At 45.6% G+C, this 23,929-nt stretch overlaps 1 pseudogene; it reads left to right on the forward strand.

Moving 5' to 3' along the window:
• LOC125447010 (cytochrome P450 2J2-like) overlaps positions 1-23,929 on the forward strand; it is a 74,392-nt pseudogene that overhangs the window by 45,404 nt on the left and 5,059 nt on the right.

The raw sequence follows: 23,929 nt of genomic DNA on the forward strand, positions 1-23,929 counted from the left end.
TTTTAGTATGGAAGGGCAAAATGTGTCAGCACAGACTTGGAGGGCTGAAGGGCCTGTTCCCAGACTGTATTATTCTTCGTTCTATGTTCTCACAACCATCACAGGGGAGAAAGTGTTTGTAAACTCCAGCCCCCATTATGTGTGACTGCATTGCACAATTCTGTGCAACTTTAGATATGTGGAAAGTAAATCGCTTTAAGTCATTATGCAACTTTTGTTTTCAGGCTGCTAATCTGGCAAATTAGAGAGAGTCCGGCAGAAGTTTAGTTCTTTAAGAAGGTGACCAAACAGGTAGATGAGAGTAAACCGGTTGATGTGGTGTATATGGATTTCAGCAAGGCGTTCGATAAGGTTCCCCACAGTAGGCTATTGTACAAAATGCGGAGGAATGGAATTGTGGGAGATGTAGCAGTTTGGATCGGAAATTGACTTGCTGAAAGAAGACAGAGGGTGGTAGTTGATGGGAAATGTTCATCCTGGAGACCAGTTACTAGTGGTGTGCCGCAAGGGTCGGTGTTGGGTCCACTGCTGTTTGTCATTTTTATAAATGACCTGGATGAGGGCGTAGAAGGATGGGTTAGTAAATTTGCAGACGACACTAAGGTCGGTGGAGTTGTAGATAGTGACGAAGGATGCTGTAGGTTGCAGAGAGACATAGATAAGCTGCAGAGCTGGGCTGAGAGGTGGCAAATTAATGCAGACAAGTGTGAGGTGATGTACTTTGGTAGGAGTAACCGGAAGGCAAAGTACAAGGCTAATGGTAAGATTCTTAGCAGTGTAGATGAGCAGAGAGATCTCGGTGTCCATGTACACAGATCCTTGAAAGTTGCCACCCAGGTTGACAGGGCTGTTAAGAAGGCATACAGTGTTTTAGCTTTTATTAATAGAGGGATCGAGTTCCGGAACCAAGAGGTTATGGTGAAGCTGTACAAAACTCTGGTGTGGCCGCACTTAGAGTATTGTGTACAGTTCTGGTCATCGCATTATAAGAAGGATGTGGAAGCTTTGGAAAGGGTGCAGAGGAGATTTACTAGGATGTTGCCTGGTATGGAGGGAAGGTCTTACGAGGAAAGGCTGAGGGACTTGAGGCTGTTTTCATTAGAGAGAAGAAGGTTGAGAGGTGACTTAATTGAAACATATAAAATAATCAGAGGGTTAGATAGGGTGGATAGGGAGAGCCTTTTTCCCAGGATGGTGACAGCGAGCACGAGGGGGCATAGCTTTAAATTGAGGGGTGAAAGATATAGGACAGATGTCAGAGGTAGTTTCTTTACTCAGAGAGTGGTAAGGGAATGGAATGCTTTGCCTGCAACGGTAGTAGATTCGCCAACTTTAGGTACATTTAATTCGTCATTGGACAAGCATATGGATGCACATGGAATAGTGTAGGTTAGTTGGGCTTCAGATCGGTACGACAGGTCGGCACAACATTGAGGGCCGAAGGGCCTGTACTGTGCTGTAATGTTCTATGTAAATCTGTGTAAATGTACATTGTCTTTATGTTTCTCATTCCCTGCCTACTCCACGCACAGCTTTCTAAGAAGTACGGAGACGTTTTTACGTGCAGCGCCTTATTCATTCCCATCGTTGTCCTTAATGGGTACCAAACCTTCCAGGAGGCCCTCATCCAACATGGTCGAAAATTCGCTGGGCGGCCAATTATTCCTATCGTGGACGAAGTGACGAAAGGTCAAGGTACTCATTTTATAAAATCAATTTATTTCATTTTCCTGCAATGCCCCAGAAACTGATAACAATATTTTAACATTTTTCCGGCACGGCACAAAATCACAAAGAGTTATTGATAGATGTGAAAAGTGTGACAAATGGATTTCATTGTTGGTGAATATGAAGTCACTCACTTTTAATCTAAAACAAATGGAACTGGGTACTTACTAAATAGCAGAAAGTTGGACACAGCAGAGGCCCTAAAGAGACAGATCATGATTTTTGAATTCTGCAACCAAATCTCCCCTCAAGCTTAAATTCTTCAAAAGGAACAGTCTCAACTTCTCCAACATATTGTCACAACCTGATCTGTTAAACCATTCTCTTAAACGGCATGGTGGCCCAGTGGTCAGCTTCACAGCACCAGGGACCCGGGTTTGATTCCACCCTTGGGCGACTGTCCGTGTGGAGTTTGCACATTCTCCCTGTGTCTGCGTGGGTTTCCTCCGGGTGCTCCGGTTTCCTCCCACAGTCCAAAGATATGCAGTCTAGGTGGATCAGCCATGCTAAATTGCCAGTAGAGTTCAGGGTTGTGTGGGTTATGGGGGATGGGTCTGGGTGGGATGCTTCAAGGGGCGCTGTGGACCTGTTGGGCCAAAGGGCCTGTTTCCACACTGTAGGGAATCTAATCTAATCTAAACTTATTCTGCACTCTCTCCACATTGTTCTAAAAGTATGGTACCCAGAGCTGGCTACAACACTACAGTGAACCTGAACTAGTGCCTTATTCCAGTTCGACAGGTCTTCTTGCTCTTGTATTCAATGCTGCTAATCGTGAAGCCACGGCTACTGTCTGCTTCCTTCGAACCACAGAATCTCTACAAATGTGGAAGCAGGCCATTTGGCTCATCAAGTCTGCACCAGCCCTCCAAAGACCATGCACCCAGACCCACTGCCTGACCCTATCCCTGTAACCCACAATATCCCATGGCTAATCCACCTAACCTGCACACCTTTGGACCAATGGAGGAAACCAAAGCAAGGTCACACAGGCGTGGGAAGGATGTGCAAGCTATACATAGTGTCCCAAGGTTGGGATTGAACCCAGGTCTTTTGGTGCTCTGAAGCAGCAGTGCTAACCACTGATCCACCTTGCCACGCCCACCTCTTAGCTGTTCTCTCAACCTGTCCTGCCAATTTCAATTACTTATGTACATTTCAATCAGTTCTGTCAGCTCTTGCACCTCCTGGAGGGTTGTACCCTTCAGTTTACACGTGTTCTTCCTACCAACCTGGCTGGCCTCCCAATTATCCATGTCGAATTCCATTTACTACTTGTCCACCCACTGTACCAAATTATCTATGTTCTTTTGATGTCCTACAGCGTAGAACTTCTTGGTTCACAATGGGCCCAAGTTTTGTATCATCTGCAAATTTTGAAGTTTTGCTTTTATCCCCAAGGGTCTGATCATTGAAAGATATCAGGAAGAGTAAGGACAGTAATGCTGATGTCTGAACTCCATTACAAACCTATTTAAGGCCAAGAACAGCTATTAAGATTACTCAGAGATAATGAGAACTGCAGATGCTGGAGAATCTGAGATAACAAAGTGTAGAGCTGGATGAACACAGCTTTTGTGCTCCTAAGATGCTGCTTGACCTGCTGTGTTCATTTGGCTCTACACTTTGTTATTAAGATTACTCTATCACTCAGCCAATTTTACATCTATGTAGCCTCTGTCCTTCTTATCCTGTGAGCTCACACTTTGTCTGCATGTTTGTTGTGCAACACTGTGCCAAATGCTTTCTGCAAGTCTATGTGTACCACATTAACAGCATTCCCCTTGTCGACTCTTTCTCGTACTTCATCAAAAACTCCTTAAGCTAGACATGATTTTAGTTAAACTTAGCTTTCCCTTAAGAGACCCATAGTTAACCCACTTTAGTCTGTGTGACCATTGTTTTCCTAATCATTGTTTCGAGATGTTCCTTAATCACTACAGATAATCTGATCAGTGTGTAGTTATTTTTAGGTCATCCTTACATCCTTTTTTAACCTCGGGTATAAAGTTTGCAGTTGTCCAGTCATCTGGCATGACTCATGCATCTAAGAAGGACTGAAATATTACATCAAAGAAAAACCGAAAGGACTGCGGATGCTGTAAATCAGAGAATTAATGTTTCTGGCCAACTGGACCCGAAACATTAACTCTGATTTCTCTCCATAGATGCTGCCAGGCCTGCTGAGCTTTTCCAGCAATTTCTATTTTTGTCTCTGAAGAACTGTAGCAGTGCCTGTGCGTTTTCTCTTCCTGCTTGGGTGTATCTTATGCATTCCCAGTGCCCTGTTAACTTTAAGTACAGAGGGCCTCTCCAGTATCTTCTCCTTATCAATTTAGTACCTTTTCTAGCATCCAAATTTCTCCCTTTGTCACCATGGCAGCTAACATGTTCATCCGTGGTATAGACAGATATATTTTATTTAATATTTGCACCGTAGCTTTTCCGTTCTTATTTTGTCAGTCCCTCTCCATCTTTTACAACCCTTTCATAATTTATATGCCAATAGAATTAGTTAGAAACAGTATTATGTTAACTGCCAGTCTCTTTTCATTCACCCTCTTTATTTCATTGTGGGAGGAAACCAGAGCAGCCGGTAGGAACCCACGCAAACTTGGGGAGAATGTGTAAACCCCACACGGGCAGTCACCCGAGGCTGGAATCGAACCTGGGTCCCTAGTGCTGTGAGGCAGCAGTGCTAACCGCTGAGCCATCATTCCACCCTGCTTTATTGCTACAGCATCAGTTTTCTTCTTGGCATGGTCCACCCGAGTTTGCAACTTAACAATCTTATGTGACATTCTTTATGCGCTCATGAGTGTGAACTTTAACTCTGATGGCCTGATGGTATTATCACTGGTCTGTTAATCCAGAGAACCGGATAATGCTGTGGGGATCTGGGTTTTGTATCATGCCACAGCAGACATGGAATTTGCATTCAGTGAATATCTGGAGTTAAGGGTCTAATGATATCCATGAATCCATTGTTGATTGTCACAAAACCCATCTGGTTCACTAATATCCTTTAGGGAAGGAAAATGCCATCCTCACCTGGTCTGGTCTACATGTGACTCCAGACCCACAACAACGTGGTTGACTCTTAACTGCCCTCTGGGTAATTAGGGATGGGCAATAAATGCTGCCCTGGTCAGCGATGCCCTCATCCTGTGAATGTATAAAGGAAAAAAATTTAGACTTCGTATCATCTCCTAACTCTGACACCACCTATTGAATAACTATGTAAAAACCGAAAGAACTGCGGATGCCGTAAATCAGGAACAAAAACGAAGTTGCTGGAAAAGCTCAGCAGGACTGGCAGCATCTGCGAGAGGTAAAAACAGAGTTAACGTTTCGGGTCCGGTGACCCTTCCTGGACACTGCTGCCAGACCTACCGAGCTTTTCCAGCCATATCTGTTTATGTTTCCTTGCTCCACAAGTTGACTGACCCACCGATTGGGTCAAAATTGTGTATTTAACTTTCTCATCTTCTGGGAGATGGTAACCAGTTGTGATTATTCATGCCTCTTTCAGTTAGGTATGATCATGGCCCCCTACGGAAGATCTTGGAAACAGCAACGGAGATTTGCATTGACTGTTCTCAGAAATTTTGGCTTAAGTAAAATTGCCTTTGAGGAACGAATTTTGGAGGAAGCCCAGTATTTGACTGAAGTCTTTAAAGCAGGAGCTGGTAAGGTCTGTTTATTCTCTCAGCAGTATTTTAACGTGCGATTAGAGTGGCATTTCACGACCCTTCGGTCTCTAAGAATTAATGATTAACAATCATTATTGATTGATGGCTAACACGAGGGGTCATAGCTTTAAGCTGGTTGGCGAAAGTATAGAGGGGATGTCAGAGGCGGGTTCTTTACACAGAGAGTTGTGAGAGCATGGAATGCGTTGCCAGCAGCAGTTGTGGAAGCAAGGTCATTGGGGACATTTAAGAGACTGCTGGACATGCATATGGTCACAGAAATTTGAGGGTGCATACATGAGGATCAATAGTCGGCACAACATTGTGGGATGAAGGGCCTGTTCTGTGCTGTACTGTTCTATGTTCTATGTTCTATGTTCTAAGTAATCAGGGATAGTCACAAGTAACTCAGGGAGAGCGAGGGAAAAGGTTAAATAACATTGTATTTCTTTTCCATTTCCCACAAGACATGGTTTGGCAGTACAGGACCTGAGTATTGTTAGAAATAAAGTCATGTTGCCAAAGCATTTTTGTCTTGCACTCATCAGAGCAAACACCCAACTGTGTTGGGGTGAAGGGGGTCAGAATTAGATTCCCTAAAGTGTGGAAGCAGGCCATTTGACCCATTGAGCCTGCACCGACCCTCTAAATAGCATCCCACCAAGTGCCCCCTCCCAATCATATTCCCTGTAACCCTGCATTTCCCATGGCTAACCCACATAGCATACACATCCTTGAACACTATGGGCAATTTAGCATGGCCAACCCACCCCAACCTGCACATCTTCGGACTGTGGGAGGAAACCGGAACACCCGGACGAAACCCGCGCAGACACGGGGAGAATGTGCAAACTCCACACAGACAGTCGCCCGAGGGTAGAATTGAATCTGGGTCCCTGGGTACTGTGTGGCATCTTCAGGAGGTGGGAGCTGCCTGCCTGGCATCAGTACAAAGATGGGCAGCAGAGCCAAGATGGGACCTGCCTACTGCCTTGCTGAACAGACCAAGCAGCTCCTCAGGGATCTAAACCACGAGCACGGTGGGCAGTAGGCAACGTAATCAAGGTAAAAATACCACTCTCAATCCAAGTGCAAGCCATTCCAGGTAACAAAAATTTTCACCGAATAACCAAAGCGCTCAAATGTCCCTGCGACCATCCCAATAGCTGCGCACTGACATGCATCAGATAGTTCGAGCTCCCTGATTAGTGCTGACGTCGTTTGGCCCAGCCTATGAACACATTCCGAATTCAAGGCTCCACTGGCAAGCAGACATTCCCCCTCCTTGCTCATTGCTGACATTTTGAAAATGACAGACTCTCATGTGGCGCTCTGACATTTGGGCCAAATGCTGGCAAATGGGAGAAGGGTGATTTTGGAGATCTGGTTGGCATGGCTGAGTTGGACTGAAGGGTCTGTTTCCATGTTGGATGACTCTGTGCCAGCCACTACCAGCTTGTGGTTGGGGTAGTTTTCTCTGTGCTTGGGGGGGTCCTACCTGCTTTACTATGGAAGAGGAATACTGTGAGCCTTACTAAGAAGAGACACTTGTCTTAAACAAGGTATAGTTTACTGCTCAATAGGATCTGTTATAAAGGGACGTGCTGATATATTGGTATTATCATTAAGTCAGCAATCTAGATGCCCAGGCTAACAGTTCAGATGGTTTCGAATCCCACCATAGTGGGCAATGAAATTTGAATCAATGGAAATCTGGTCTCAAAACAAAATCTAGCCTAATGTCCATTATGTTCAAAAAATATCCATCTGGTTCACTAATGTCCTTCAGGGAAGGAAATCTGCCATCCTTACCTTCCCAGGTCCACATGGGACTCCAGACCCATAGCGTAGATTTTTCACTGCCCTCTGAAATGGCCCGAGAAGCCACTCAGCTTGAGGGGAAACTTGTGATGGGCAATAAATGCTGGCCCAGCCAGAGACAACCCATGTGTGAATGAAGGAAAAGTTAAAATACAGCAAATCTTTTTATTAACATCTCCTAAGGGCCCAGGAGTGTTCTGGTTGATCAAATATTCTGGATAATCAAGAGGAACACGTTACTGCAGTAAACCCTGACTGAGAGGGAGGTTTGAGACACTGACATTCCTCAAAACATCTGCGTAAAATCATCAACACACCTCCTAATATCAATGTAAAACATACAATAATGCATGTAGGGAATATACGCATCACTGTTACACTTTAATTACAGCATAAATACTCAACCATCACAGCAGATTGCGGTGTTTGAGGTATACAATTTTTTCACTAGCTTATAAGGACTGCTGGCCGATAAGGTCCTGGTTAAAACATAATTTGCTGTAATAGGTTAGTTGGTGTTTCTAAGTCCCCCTGGGAAATATGTCCTCACCTGACAAAATCCTGACACCTTCAGTCTTTCTCTACCCAAGAGCTATGACAAAATCGAATTGGGTGGAACTTTGTACAATCACTAACATTAATCCTTTGGCCACCATGATTTTATAAAACACGCAGTAGTATTGCTATCCAGAGACACTTTTGTTACCACTTGGGTCCCAAACCCAATGGGATTGCATGTTTGACCTATGGAGAACTGCTTTACGCTGTCACCCTCACAAAACTCCTTTTTTCTTTAATACAGCTCAACCCTTTAATCCCTGTTCTAAAATCATGAGTGCTGTGTCCAATGTGATTTGCTCTGCTGTCCTCGGGAAACGTTTCCATTATGAAGACAAGACATTCACTCGACTCACACACTTGATCGATGAGAGAATGAAAATGCAGGCATCCACATGGGGCCAGGTAAAATCAAAAGAAGCTGTTTGTGCAAACCTCTTTATAGAGATAGAAATACTGACGTCAAATATTTGGCTCATTGCAAACTGTCACATTGGAAGGATGAACAAATTCAGCTCCCTCACCCTGTTCAGACAATTAAATAGAATCCTGAAATCGTAGGAAGCCCACTACACAGAAAGATACCATTCGGCCCATCATGGCTGTAGCAGCTCTCTACCAGCTTATCCCACTCCCTTGCATTTTTTCTGTATCCCTCCATTTTTTTGTGTGTTTAGATAATTATCCAAATTGCCCTTGAAAGCCACAATATTACTTTTCCTCATTAAACTTTCAGGCAGCACATTCTTGATCCCTCAGCACTCATTGCATTTGAGATAACAAGCAGTAGAGCTGGATGAACACAGCAGGCCAAGCAGCATCAGATGAGCAGGAAGGCTGACATTTCGGTCCTAGACCCTTCTTCAGTGTTCATCCAGCTCTACACCTTGTTATCTCAAATTCTCCAACATCTGCAGTTCCTGCTATCTCTGAACTCATTGCATTAGAACTGTGATCAGAGATAATGCGAACTGCAGATGCTGGAGGATCTGAGATAACAAAGTATGGGGCTGGATGAACACAGCAGGCCAAGCAGCACCTCAGGAGCACAAAAGCTGACGTTTTGGGCTTAGACCCTTCATCAGAAAAGGGGGATGGGGAGAGGATTCTGAAATAAATAGGGAGAGAGGGGGAGGCGGACTGAAGATGGATAGAGGAGAGGATAGGTGGAGAGGAGAGTATGGGTGAGGGAGGGGGTGTAGGGAGGGGATAGGTCAGTCTGGGCAGGATGGACAGGACAAGGGGGTGGGATGAGGTTAGTAGGTAGGAAATGGAGGTGCGGCTTGGGGTGGGAGGAGGGGATAGTTGAGAGGAAGAACAGGTTAGGCAGGCGAGGACGAGCTGGGCTGGTTTTGGGATGCAGTGGAGGGGAGGGGACATTTTGAAGCTGGTGAAATCCACATTGATACCATTGGACTGCAGGGTTCCCAGGCGGAATATGAGTTGCTGTTCCTGCAACCTTTGGGTAGCATCGTTATGGCACTGCAGGAGGCCCATGATGGACATGTCATCTAAGGAATGGGAAGGGGAGTTGAAATGGTTTGTGACTGGGAGGTGCAGTTGTTTACTGCGAACCGTTCTGCAAAGCGGTCCCCAAGCCTCCGCTTGGTTTCCCCGATGTAGAGGAAGCCACAACGGGTACAGCAGATGCAGTATACCACATTGGCGGATGTGCAGGTGAACATCTGCTTGATGTGGAAAGTCATCTTGGGGCCTGGGATGAGGGTGAGGGAGGAGGTGTGGGGGCAGGTGTAGTTCTCTCTGCAACTCCCTTGTCCACTATCTCTCTGCGACTCCCTTGTCAGCTATCTCTCCGCGACTCCCTTGTCCAGTATCTCTCTGCGACTCCCTTGTCCGCTGCATTTTTTCGTCCCCACCCTTGTCTGCCTTCCAGAGAGACCACTCTCTCCGCGATTCCCTTATCCGCTCCACACTCCCCTCCAACACCACCATACCCGGCACCTTCCCCTGCAACCACAGGAAGTGCTACACTTGCCCCCACACCTCCTCCCTCACCCTCATCCCAGGCCCCAAGATGACTTTCCACATTAAGCAGAGGGTCACCTGCACATCCGCCAATGTGGTATACTGCATCCACTGTCCCCGGTGTGGCTTCCTCTACACTGGGGAAACCAAGCGGAGGCTTGGGGACCGCTTTGCAGAACACCTCCGCTCGGTTCGCAATAAACAGCTGCACCTCCCAGTTGCGAACCATTTCAACTCCCCCTCCCATTCCTTAGACGACATGTCCATCCTGGGCCTCCTGCAGTGCCACAATGATGCCACTCGTAGGTTGCAGGAACAGCAACTCATATTCTGCTTGGGAAGCCTGCAGCCCAATGGTATCAATGTGGACTTCACAAGCTTCAAAATGTCCCCTCCCCCCACTGCATCCCAAAACCAGCCCAGCTCGTCCCAGCCTGCCTAACCTGTTCTTCCTCTCACCTATCTCCTCCTCCCACCTCAAGCCACACCTCCATTTCCTACCTACTAACCTCATCCCACCCCCTTGACCTGTCCATCCTCCCCGGACTGACCTATCCCCTCCCTACCTCCCCACCTATACTCTCGTCTGCACCTATCTTCTCCGCTATCCATTCGCGGTCAGCCTCCCCCTCTCTCCCTGTTTATTTCAGAGCCCTCTCCCCATCCCCCTCTCTGATGAAGGCTCTAGGCCCAAAACGTCAGCTTTTGTGCTCCTAAGATGCTGCTTGGCCTGCTGTGTTCATCCAGCTTCACACTTTGTTATCCTGCATTAGAACTGTTTGGCTTTGTTTCATTTGCCAGTCACATTAAATTAGCGCCCTCTGTTCCCAACTCTTCCATCAGTGTCGGAACATGTGCGTTAGGAACGGAAGCAGGCCATTCAGCCCTTCGGGCCTACTCTGCCATTTAATATGATCATGCCCCATCTTATCCTGGTCTCAACTCCACTTAGCCCCTTTATCCTGCTTTTCATCAGAAACATGTGTGTTTCTTTCTTGAATCTGTTGATTGATTCTGCCTCCATTGTGCTCTGTGGTAGTGAGTTCCACAGGTTCACAGCCCTCAGAGAGAAGCAGTTTCTCCTCATCGCCGTTCTGGACCTACTTCCTCTCACTCTATGTCCATGCCCTCTTGTTTGAGACTATCCCACAAGTGGGAGCATCTGTTCAACATCCACCTTATCAATCCCCGAAACATGTTATATGCCTCAATCAGAATGTCCCCCTGCCCCATTCTTCTGAATTCCAACAAGTACAAGCCAAAGCCACTCAACTCCTCCTCCTACAACAGCCCTTTCATCCTTGGAATCAACCTGGTGAACTTCCCAACAATTGCCTCCAGCCTACGACATCCTTCCTCTGAAACGAGAGACAATACTCCAGGTGTGGTCTCACCAACACCTTATGTAATTGTAACAACACTACTTTGCTTTTATAATCCAGCTCTTCTGCAATAAATGCTAAGATTCCATTTGCCTTTCTTATTATATAACGACAGGAGCGTTTTCTGGCTGTCTCCACGATTTCGGACGCAAACATCAAAGTCTGTCTTAATTTTCTCTCTTCTCTGAAGAGGACAGCTCCAGCTTCTTAAATCCATTCATGTAACTGGAGTTTCTTCTTTGGCAGTTTCTCAGTGGTTGAATGGGATTTGCATCCCTTTTGGGGCAGGCCTCGGGTTTCCTTTATTCCCATTAATCACATTTTTTTTTCAATTGGAAAGGCATACTTCATTCATTTAAAAAAATCTTAACATGCATACACAGCCACTGAAGCAGTTCAGTACAGTCTTTGTGCATGAAGAACAAGCAGACGTGGGAATTTGGCATTCCCGGAAGTTGCAAGGAAATGCAAGGCATCTATTACTTATCCAGGACTATATTTGAGGCATCAAGTGGGTCTGAGAACTGAATGGATCCCCATTGTATTTTGGCAGCAAACCTTCAGAAGTTTCCCCTATTGCCCCTTGGTCACAGCTGCCCCAAGCTTTAGTGTGTCCCTCAGCACATAGTCCTGGACCCCAGAATGTGCCAGTCTCCTCCCTGTAGGCACCTGCCATTGTGGAGCTCAGAATAGAGCACTTGCTTAAAAGGTTTTGTGTGTGGACAATGTGACTCCTGCCCAGTACAAGGTATGGAGCTGGATGAACACAGCAGGGCAAGCAGCATCAGAGGAGCAGGAAAGCTGACCTTTCGGGCCTAGACCCTTCTCTAGGCCCGAAATAAGATAACAAAGAGTGGGGCAGGATGAACACAGCAGGCCAAGCAGCATCAGAGGAGCACAAAAGTCAGCCTTCCTGCTCCTCTGATGCTGCTTGCCTGCTGCGTTCATTCAGCTCTACACCTTGTTAGCTCAGATTCTCCAGCATCTGCAGTTCCTGCTATCCCTGCCCAGTACAGTTGGTTGTGAGCGACCAGTGCCTCGATACTGGGGATATTGGCCTGGGAAAGTACACACATATCTTTTGGCTGTATTGGAGATTTGGAATCACAGACTGTAATTCCCTGGTGTTTTCTACTAGATTTATAACATCGCTCCAATCATTAGCTACTTCCCTGGGCCACACCAGAAGATATTCAAAGTGCGGGAGGAAGTTGAAGCCATTATCCAGGATTTCATCCAACAGCACAAAAGGTACATTGAATGGTGATGAGGTCAGAGACTTTCCTGATGCCTATTTACTGGAAATGAAGAAGATGAGAACAAGCCATATTTTCTGGTGTTTTTGTTGGCTCGGTACGTGCAGTAGGCTTGAACACTGTGATTTGATCTTGTGCCTTTGATGGCCAATGGCCGCTTTGCTTAACATCTTAGCTGTACGGCAGCATCAGCCCACTTCCTAATGTGTGTGAAGCTAAACATGAACTGTCACCAATGTAATCTCCCGTGAGACGAGATCAATTCAACTGGGCCTGGAGTCACTAGAGCTTAGAAGGATAAGAGAGGATTTGATTGATAGTAATAATGTTCTCACAGGGATGGACAGACTAGATGCCGGAAGGATATTTCCCCTGGCTGAGCAGTCTAGAACCAGGGAACCGTCTTGGACTGAGATGAGGAAAGATTTCTTCCCTCAAAGAATGGTGGGCCTGTGAAATTCTCTAGCACAGAAGACTGAGGAGGCCACGTCACTGAGCCTATTCTAGAGACGTGTAGTTTCTAAAGGCATCATGGGATATGGGGAGAAAGTGGGAATATGGTGTTGAGATAGAGGAGCAATGATGGAGGAGGCACAAAAGGTCAAATGGCCTATTCTGGCTCCTAATCCTATGTTTCTGTGTAATAGGATGGTGGCGAAGAATGAGGGCAATTCTTCACCCATGACCCTTTTTGATCTTTTAACTTCTGCTACTTAGGTTGCTGAATTGAAATAGTGATGGACACAGGAGGTGTGGAGGGAAAGGGGTCATCCTGTCAGATGTTCACCTGCTGGCCTGGTTATTGCTGGGAAGTAACGATAAGCCCCAGAAAAATCCCGATACATAGCTGTTGGCTTTGTGATAGTGTCCATTCTGTTCCTTAACATTGTCTGTGTTAAGTCCTGAAGGCTGATTTTAGGGGATCACCTCTGAACGTCAGGGCAATTCTCCCGCTGTAGCAGTAATTTTTTCTGGTATTTGTCAAAACATCGATATTATTTCTCCATGTCGGCATCTCCGTTCCACAAATGAGGACCCCCACTGCAAGTTTATGATGGGCTTCAGTTCATTGTTTGGCCTTTCACAGACATTGAGTTCCCTGATCTGTCACTCCTAGTGAAACACATTGGGCTCAACAAGACTTCCCACAGCCCAGGTCAGATGTTGGAAACTCAACATCTAAAGACAGCCTTGTATGGGTTGGAGCACTGAGGCGAAGAATCAAATGATGTTGAGATAAGCTGTTGTGAGACAAGGCAAGTGATGCCCTAGTGGTATTGTTATTAAACTATTAATCCAGAGATCTAGGTTCACGTTCGGAAGGACTGTGTTCAAGTCTCTGCAGATGTTGGAATTTGAGTTAAATAATAGTCTGAAATTAAGAGTCTAGCAAGGATCATTGCTAAATTCAGAAATAGTAGGAACTGCCGATGCTGGAGAATCTGAGATAACCAGATGTCGAGCTGGATGAACACAGCAGGCTAGGCAGCATCAGAAGAGCAGGAAAGCTGATGTTTCAAGTCTGAAGAAGGGTCGAGACCCGAAACGTCAGCTTTCCTGCTCCTCTGATGCTCCCTGACCTGCTGTGTTCATCCAGCCCTACACCTTGTTGTCGCTAAATGAAACCCATCTGGTTCACTCATGTCCTTCAGGGAAGGAAACTGCCTTTCTTACCTGGTCTGGTCTACATGTGACTCCAGACCCACCACAATTACCCTCTGGGTAAGTAAGGATGGAAAATAAATGATGGTTCAGCCAAATGATGCCAAAAAACTCACGGATGATTGAAAAAGATAAACTTCTCATTAGAGAAAGTTAACTCAACATCTGAGATCCAGGAGCTCATGTGACAATGAGGGACTGGCACCTCCTTCAACTCTGTTGAGCTACTCCCTCAGCTTCCTAAAAGAAACTGAACGAGCAGCTTTAGCCGGAGCTCTATAGGCCCCTGGAAAAGGTGACTAATTGCATGGGGATGGGTTTAACGATTGTACAAGGTGTTCCCAATTTCGTCAGTGACTTAATCCTGTTTGCAAAACAAATCCTCCAAGGAACCAATAATACTGTGTGAAAAATCATTTAACAATGGATAGATTGGTAGAGTCAACAACAATAATGGCAGCAGAGTGTATACCAAAGGCAGAAATGTTTTGACAATTGGTAAGGGACCCAGAGGCAACAGGATGAAAACGATTTATGCGGTGAGTTGATTTTGTCTGAAATGCAACGCCCAAGAGAGTGGCATGGAGTAGATTGGGATCATTTACATAAGGAAATTGGATAATTTCCAGTGGAAAGCCTAAATGTTGCGAAGTGAAGCAGGATGAGTAGGAGGGCTAACTGAAGAGTTTTCTCATAGCGTCAGCACAGTGGTCTTTCTCAGTGACATACCAATATACGATTAAGTGGAAATAGAAATCCTTACACTGATTGGTTAGACTTCAACTGGTTGATTTATTCTTGCGTTCCAACCCATTTTGGTAGGTACGAGGATGTTAAGTGTTTGAAAGGACGACTGTAAGGATTGGCACAAGGTCAGCCTGATGGACCTAGTAGAATGAGTTCCCTGACTGGAGTTGTTAACCTTGGTCTAATCAGGGAGCCCTGGCTGACAGATATAAGCAGGAGTCATCGGGGTTCTGCTCACTCCGAGAGCTGGCTCTTAGGAAGCTGGACCAGTGCCAAGCACAGTGTATGTGTAAATAGAGGGTGACTTAGTGATGGGGTTGGGGGCAGCCTCTGTGCAGGTATTTCAGTGGTGACCTTCGCCTTACAGGAAGAGAATTCACCTGGCTCTTGCCTGACTGAGGGAAACCTCTTCCATAACGTCAATGAACTTTTTGTCGCTGGCACTGAAATGACGACAACGACTCTGCAATGGGCCATTCTGTATATGATGGCTTTCCCAGATGTACAAGGTAACACTGTGCCTTTCACTGCTAAACAATAGCTGTACTACAAACTGTCCATGACAGGAGTCTAATAAAGAAAGGCATTTCCGAATTCTCATACTGCTCAGTTTTATGTACACCGTCTTCCAAAGAAAAAACGTGTGTTTGCATCCCGACTAGGATTGAGCTGACCTAAGTCCGTAAGAGCAGAGGAAATGGGAACATGAATACGCTACCTGTCCCACCATTCCACAAGATCTGCCCCAGGCCTCAGCTCCGCATAGCCCTCAACTCCCCGATTCAAACATCTACCGACCTGCCGTATGATATGAAGATGCCAGTGTTAGACTGGGGTGGACAAAGTCAGAAGTCATATGATGCCACGTCATAGTCCAACAGGTTTATTTGAAATCGCAAGCTTTTAGAGCGACGCTGTTTTGTCTAGTGAGGTAGATGTCGCCTGACGAAGGAGCAGTGCTCTAGAAGCTTGTGATTTCAAATAAAACTGTTGGACTATAACCTGGTGTTGTATGACTTCTGAATTTGATTAGCTCCTCTTTGTATACTTTCAGTGACCTAACCTGTATAGATCTTTGGGGTAGAGAAGTCCATACATTTGCTACACTGAAGGTGAAATTCCTTCATAACTCAGTGTTTAACAAGTGTCCCCATTATTCTTTAATTATAGTAACAGAGCCATAGAGCTAGACAGCACAGAAACAGAACCTTCGGTCCAACTTATTCATGCTAACCAGATATCTTAAATTAATCCAGTCCCATTTGCCAGCATTTGGCCCGTATCCCCCTAAACCCTTCCTAGTCACGTACCCGTCCAGATGCCTTTTAAATGTTGTAATTGTACCAGCCTCCACCACTTCCTCTGGCAGCTCATTCTACACATGCATCACCCTCTGCGTGAAAAAGTTGCCCCTTATGTCCCTTTTTAAATCTTTCCCCTCTCACCTTAAACCTGTGCCCTCTAGTTTTGGACTCACTTACCTTAGGAAAAAGACCTTGACTACTCACCCTATCCATGTCCATCATGATTTTATAAACTTCTGTAAGGTCACCCCTCAGCTTCTGACATTCCAGGGAAAATAGCCCCAGCCTATTTCAGCTGCTCCCTATGGCTCAAACCCTCCAGCCCTGGCAATATCCTTGTAAATCTTTTCTGAACCCTTTCAAGTTTAACAACATCCTTCCTATAGCAGGGAGACCAGAATTCTGTCCCCTCGTTCAAGGATCTCCCACAAGTAGAAACACTGACAATGTCCAAGGTCCTTCAGAATTTTATATGTTTGAAGAAGGTCATCCCACACTGTTCTAAGCGCTCATGAACAAAGGTCGAACTTGTTTAGATGCTTTTGAGAAGTCACTCCCTTCTTCTCAGAAATCAGCCTGTTGAATCTCATTTGAACCGCCTCCAAAACCAGTTGTACCTTTCTAAAAAAAACAGGGATCACAACGAGTTCCCAAATCACAGGCCAAAATTCCATTTGCTTCCCAAATGACTGAACGCACTTGTCTGCTAATGTATGAGTTTCAAACACAAGAACACTCAGATCCTTCTACGTTGCACATTGGTTGGAGTCTTGCCCACTTAATTAAAAGGCTGTTTTGACTTTTTTCCTACATCACCGTTTCCAACATGAAACTTCTTCTGTCAGGTTTTACCCACTCAGTCAACCTGTCTATCCTTTTACAGCTTCCTTATATCCTCATTACAATATTCCCACTTAGTTTTGTATCATCAGAAACATTGGATATGTTATATAATGCCTTCTCCTTTAAGACATTAATCGCAGTTAGTAAATAATTGGGATCCGAGGACTGATCCTAGCACTCTGCTGGTTGTTTCCAACCTGAGAAAGATCCATTGACCCTGACTCTCTGTCTTCTGTGTGTTCACCAATTCTCAATCCATGTCCATATATTGCCTCCAACGTCAGAAGTATAATCTTCTCTTCCCAAAGAATACCAACATGCCCAAGGATCCATTCTGAACAAAACCATTAGCCTGCATCTGGAGAATTCCATTTTTGTTCGCAGAACTTGTTACTGTTAGAGCAGGTTGTGGATCGGGCTGTCGTTCGTTTCGATCCTCCTCCCTTGTTTAACAACGAAGTGCCAAGAGGAGATCGACAAAGTGATTGGTGGCTCTCGAATGCCGACCATGGAGGACACGGTTAACATGCCATATGTCAATGCCGTTGTTCACGAGACTCAAAGATACGGAAATATGGCACCTATTGCAGTAGCCCATACAACAACAGAGGACACAACTGTCAAGGGCTACACAATTCAAAAGGTGACTTCTTTACTCTGTCTGTGTCTATTTCAACCACTTGTAATTTGTCTTTTAGTCCTTTTTGGACGAGGCATAGAGTAAGGCTTGGAGAGAACTGCTATTAATGGGCTCCCTGCTTTCATCCAGCCAGGCTGCTCAAACCACAAACCTCTTGGACAGTTGTGAAAGCTGAGTCTTCCCCATTTATACCTTCTTGATCCTCCTAGCGTGACCATGGACCAAATCACACAGCTCTACCTTAAAGAGTGTGCTCCCCTCCTGCAACAGTGTGTCTGGGTAACTTTCCCCTTCCCCGATGCATTACTCTATTTGCAGCTCAATGACCCAGAGCTGCAGATCATCGAACCCCAGGCGCTGTCTGCGCTTGTGTTTGCCTTGGAGAACATCGGTGTCCTTGTGCGACAATATACTTCAGCTGCAGCACATCACACAACCATTTATTACACTTTGATTCAGTAACTTAATTTTTAAAAAATCAGTAATGTCCCTTGTCCTGCCTGGGAATAACCTCCCTAACTTGTTCTTCTTCTCACCTATCCCTTCCTCCCACCTCAAGCCGCACCTCCATTTCCTACCTACTAACCTCATCCCGCCCCCTTCATCCTCCCCAGACTGACCTATCCCCTCCCTACCTCCTCATCTATACTGTCCTCTCCCCTATCTTCTCCTCTATCCATCTTTGGTCCGCCTCCCCCTCTCTCCCTATTTATTTCAGAACCCTCTCCCCATCCCCCTTTTCTGATGAAGGGTCTAGGCCCGAAACGTCAGCTTTTGTGCTCCTGAGATGCTGCTGGGCCTGCTGTGTTCATCCAGCTCCACACTTTGTTATCTAGGAACAAAAACAAAGTTACTGGAAAAGCCTAGCTGGTCTGGCAGCATCTGCGAAGGAAAATTGAGTTACCGTTTCGGGTTTAGTGACCCTTCTTCAGAACTTTTCGGGTCAGCTCTGAGGAAGAATCACTGTACCCGAAATGTTAACTCTGTTTTTTCCTCCACAGATGCTGCCAGACCTGCTGAGCTTTTCCAGAAACTTTGATTTTGTTCCCGATTTACAGCTTCCGCAGTTCTTTCGGTTTTTATTTTCAAACCAATCAGCACTGTTTTCTCCTGCGGAATAAATTGTTGCTCCCTTGGTAATTTGGCATTCTTGCATCTGTCCTGATGAGTTCCAGATGAAAAGCTTTGACAACATGCGGGGATTTTCCCCCCAGCAGTATACGGTTTGGAGTGCCAAGTGTCTTCGTTCAATGTCTAGATAAATGGAGTGTGGCACAGAATTAAGTCAACAGCCTGGGTTCAATTTCTGTATTAGCTCTGATAAATCACAGAGGCCCTGCTCCTCACCTTTCCCTTACTCTAAGCCTATAGAACAATTGCATTCAAGCTATACACAACACACTTTCTTTCTTGAATTTCATGTTTATAGACAGTGGCTCCATGCCATACTGCTGCCAATTGCTGAAGGTACATTGATCCGATTCCTAATGAACCGCTGACTGCCCTTCCACTATCAGTACTTAGATACACTGAACTTTCCCAAATGTGTGGGCATCCACTGACATCAGCATTGACCCTCCAGTGGTCAAAGAGAGCATCCTGGGAGATTTCATGAATAGGATGTGGGCGTAGTTGGCTAAGCAGTATTTATTGCCCATCACTAATTTCTCAGAGAGCAGCTAAGAAACATCACCAGTGCCTGTGCATTTGGAGTCACATGTAGATCGTGTAAGGACGCCAGATTTCCCTCCCTAAATGACGGTAGTGAACCAGATGTGTTTCTTTTAATGACAAATCGTAATGGTTACATGGCCTCTGTTAGTCTAGAGGTAGCAAGAACTGGAAGTGCTGGAGTAAGACATAACACAGCATGGAGCTGGAAGAACACAGCAGGAGGGTCCCGATCTGAAACTTTTGTGTTTCTCTGATGCTGCTTAGCCTGCTGCGTTCCTCCAGCTCCACGCTGTGTTATCTCCGCTAGTCTAGCTCTTTACAGGAATGGGTGCGGCTAGGTGGGACGCTCTTAAGTGCATCAGTGCAGACCTGATTGGCTGAATGGCCTCTTTCTACATTGTAGGTAATCCATTGAATACAGATTTCACCACCTGCCTTGGTGAGATTTGAATCTATGTCCTCAGAACATTCGCCTGAAGTTCGAGGTGACGAGACTAGCCCATACCACTGAAACTGTATGCAACATTAAAGCAGAATTTTAAACAAACCAGTCAATATATTCAGGAGCTCTGCCAGAGCTGCAGACCCATTAAAATGGTGATCTGATGGTGGATCTGACAGTGTGATCCCATACACTGTGATTACATAATAATAAAATGTGAGGCTGGATGAACGCAGCAGGCCAAGCAGCATCTCAGGAGCACAAAAGCTGACGTTTCGGGCCGAGACCCTTCATCAGAGAGGGGGATGGGGTGAGGGTTCTGGAATAAATAGGGAGAGAGGGGGAGGCAGACCGAAGATGGAGAGAAAAGAAGATAGGTGGAGAGAGTATAGGTGGGGAGGTAGGGAGGGGATAGGTCACTCCAGGGAAGACGGACAGGTCAAGGAGGTGGGATGAGGTTAGTAGGTAGGAGATGGGGGTGTGGCTTGGGGTGGGAGGAAGGGATGGGTGGGAGGAAGAACAGGTTAGGGAGGCAGAGACAGGTTAGACTGGTTTTGGGAAGCAGTGGGTGGAGGGGAAGAGCTGGGCTGGTTGTGTGGTGCAGTGGGGGGAGGGGATGAACTGGGCTGGTTTTGGGATATGGTGGGGGGAAGGGGAGGTTTTGAAGCTGGTGAAGTCCACATTGATACCATTAGGCCGCAGGGTTCCCAAGCGGAATATGAGTTGCTGTTCCTGCAACCTTCGGGTGGCATCATTGTGGCACTGCAGGAGGCCCATGATGGACATGTCATCTAAAGACTGGGAGGGGGAGTGAAAATGGTTTGCGACTGGGAGGTGCAGTTGTTTGTTGCGAACCGAGCGGAGGTGATTACATACACTGGTGCTGTTGGGCACATATACTGTACTCAGGAACACTGTTGCTGTTTTCTAACTGAGGGAGATACAGAGTCCATCACTGCAGATCCCAAACTGCATTCACCTCTCCCCGGTCCACAGCACTCATGCCAAACCAGAGGGAGGGCTCTCTACACCCTGATGCAAAGTCAGAGGAGTACTCTCGGGGTTGATAAATGAAATACTTAAGAGCCTAAAGGATTTTCCTGCTTCCGAAACTGTCATGTGAACCAAGTTCACAGAGTCATTGAGCCATACAGCACAGAAACAGACCCCTCCAGCCCAACTTGTCTGCGCCCACCAGGTTTCCCAAACTGAACTAGTCCTATTTGCCTGCATTTGGTCCATATCCCTGTAAACCTTTCCTTTCCCTTCACCTGTCCAAATATCTTATAAATGTCATAACTCTACCTGCATTTACCACTTCCTCTGGCAGCTCGTTCTATACATGCACCACCCTCTGTGCGAAAACGTTGCCCCTTAGGTCCGTTTTAAACCTTTCCCCTCTCGAGCCTCAAATCTAAGTCTTTACAGTTCTACCATGTGCCCCTCCTCTTGGCTATTCACCTTGTCTACACCCCTCATGATTTTGTAAGCCTTTACAAGCTCACCTATGCTCCGGGGAAATATTCCCAACCTATCCAGCCTTCTTATGAGTCAAACTCTCAAGTCCTGGTCACATCCTTCTAAATTGTTTTTGCACCCTTTCCCATCTAATAACATCGTTCCTAACTCAGTGCGACCAGAATTGTGTACAATATTCCAATGTCAACTTAACAATGTCTTTTACAGCTGCGACATGATGTCCCAACTCCTGCGCTCAGTCCAACAAAGGCAAGTGTGCCAAATGCCTTCTTACCACCCAGTCTACCTGTGGCTCTAGCAATTTCTGTCTTTGTTTCTGAGCTCCTGCGCCCGCAGTTCTTTGTGTTATTTTAGCAAGCTGACTGCAATGGTAAGTGCTGCTTCCCTTTACATACGGTACCCATCCTTGGCATGAGGAAGTGATGATGACTGTAACTCATTCAATTATATAACTCACTGCAAATGTTTTCTTCTGTTTTTCCAGGGGACCTTCATCTTACTGAACATGGGGTCTGTTTTGTCTGATGAAGGGCATTGGAAGGACCCGAAACATTTCAATCGGGAGAATTTCCTGAACGAAAATAGGGAATTCTTTAAGCCAGATGCATTTATCCCATTTTCACTGGGTGAGTAGGTTCTTGATGTTGCTAGCAGACCTGTTGTTACAGAGCTCACCTCTATTGAGAAGCACAGACACAATCTCGCTCGCAATATACTCTTTCTTGGGTTAGAGATAGATTTTGCAGAATTCAGTCTCCTGCAGAGTTTCTCTCTGCCCTTGCTTTGTGGAAATCTCAGGGTTGTCCAAAGCTCCACTGCACAGTTCCTAGTTCACACCAAGTCTCATTCACTCTCACCTTCACTGCTACCAGTGCCTTGTTTCCAAATCTCTCCATTGGCTTGGCCCCATCTCTCCATCTCTATCAAATCTTCCAAAGACACATCTTCTGAGAGCCCGGTGTTCTTCCAATCCTGATCTCTAATTCATTCCCGTTTCTTGCCATTGGTGGCTAGGCATTCAGAATCCAATACTCTGGAATTCCTTCCTTAAACACCTCCATCTCTCTCTTCTCCTTTAAGACGCATCTGAAAACCTACATCTCCACCAATCCTATCGGCAGTTGTTTGAGCATCATCTGATGTAGCTCAGTGTCAAGTTTAGTCCATTTGAGCTCTAGTGAAATGCTTTGACCTGTTAACAACATCACATAAATGCAGGTTCCTGTCAGTGTTGGAGGCTGACCGTAAGAGCATTGAGATAGTCAATGTGATAACAAAGGCACAAATGGTCTTTCAGCTGCTGGAGAACTGAGACAAGGCTGGACATAGGTGACGCTACAAAGGAAGGAGTAATTGGCTTCGCGATGGAGCGGATATGTGTACAAAGGTCAGCCCGGGAATGTATACCGTACTGGGTTTGTGAGTTGGGGCGGAATAATGATAAATGTTATACTGCCTAGTATTTCATTATCTGCCACAACATGAATCACAATGTAGCTTAGACACTTAAATCACTAGAAATTGGTTCAAGCTAGACCTACTTTTCATCTTAACTCGCTAATGTGTTATGTTGAATTTTCCAGGTCTGTGAGCATGCCCAGGAGAAAAACTGGCCAGAATGGAGTTATTTCTGTTTTTCACTGTTCTCCTTCAGAATTTTGAGTTCTACTGGCCTGACAAGGCGTCTACACCAAAACTGCAGGGTGAATACAAAATGACTCTAGTACCACAACCGCATAAAATGGGAATAAGATACAGAAGAGCCAGAGATGGTGAACTGTGATCTCAGGGGCTGTCCACTTGATGGCGTCAGATCAAGGATCAACACTTTTTCACTTCAAAATTCCTCTTGGTGATTCTTGGACTATTTTTTGATTTTTGAGGACTCCTTTTTTCTGCTTTTTGGGCGTTAGGCCTTCATTGCCGCCAACTCATTTATAGGGTACTGTGGTCACGGACTAACACCAGCCACGATATTTGTATTGAGGTATGGGCCATTTGGAATCACAGAAACAGAATTGGAAGATTTCATCAACATCAAAAAAAAACCACCTCCCCATTAAATTTAGCATCTAAACATATACATAGGGGAGGCAATGGCCCCAGTGGTTTTATTGCTGGACTGTTAGTGATGATAATGCCTGCCTGGAACACATTGGGAGTTCAATTCTAGCATTGAATTTGAGGGGTTACAGCCCAATGTCAGAGTCTTTGACAGCTGAGAGAGGAGGTAAGGGGAACTGCAGATGCTGGAGAATCCAAGATAACAAAGTGTGGAGCTGGATGAACACAGCAGGCCAAGCAGCATCTCAGGAGCACAAAAGCTGACATTTTGGGCCTAGATCTTCACTTTTCCCCTCTCACCTTAAACCTATGCCCTCGTGTTTTGGATTCCAATATGCTCAGTGAATGCAACTTTACCAAAATCTACGCTTGTAGGAGTGGTATCATGTTTCTTTTCAGCATTGAATTTGAGTATATCATGATTGTTATTTGGTAAATATTTTCTTACTGTAAGATAATTAAACAGCTCTTTCTCATCACTTACTCCTACAGCATATTGCTGCAGAAAATGATCAAAATTCATTCCCAATCTCCATGGGATGTAAAGCCTCCTATTAAAGCATTTAAGTTGGTGCCACAAACCATTCCAATTATTGAGTCAATGCGTTCTTCCACTTTATTACTGCTCTCCAAAGGTCTGTAAACAACTTT

Source organism: Stegostoma tigrinum, chromosome 38 (genome assembly GCF_030684315.1).
Source record: "Stegostoma tigrinum isolate sSteTig4 chromosome 38, sSteTig4.hap1, whole genome shotgun sequence".
Classification (NCBI taxonomy): Eukaryota; Metazoa; Chordata; class Chondrichthyes; order Orectolobiformes; family Stegostomatidae; genus Stegostoma; species Stegostoma tigrinum.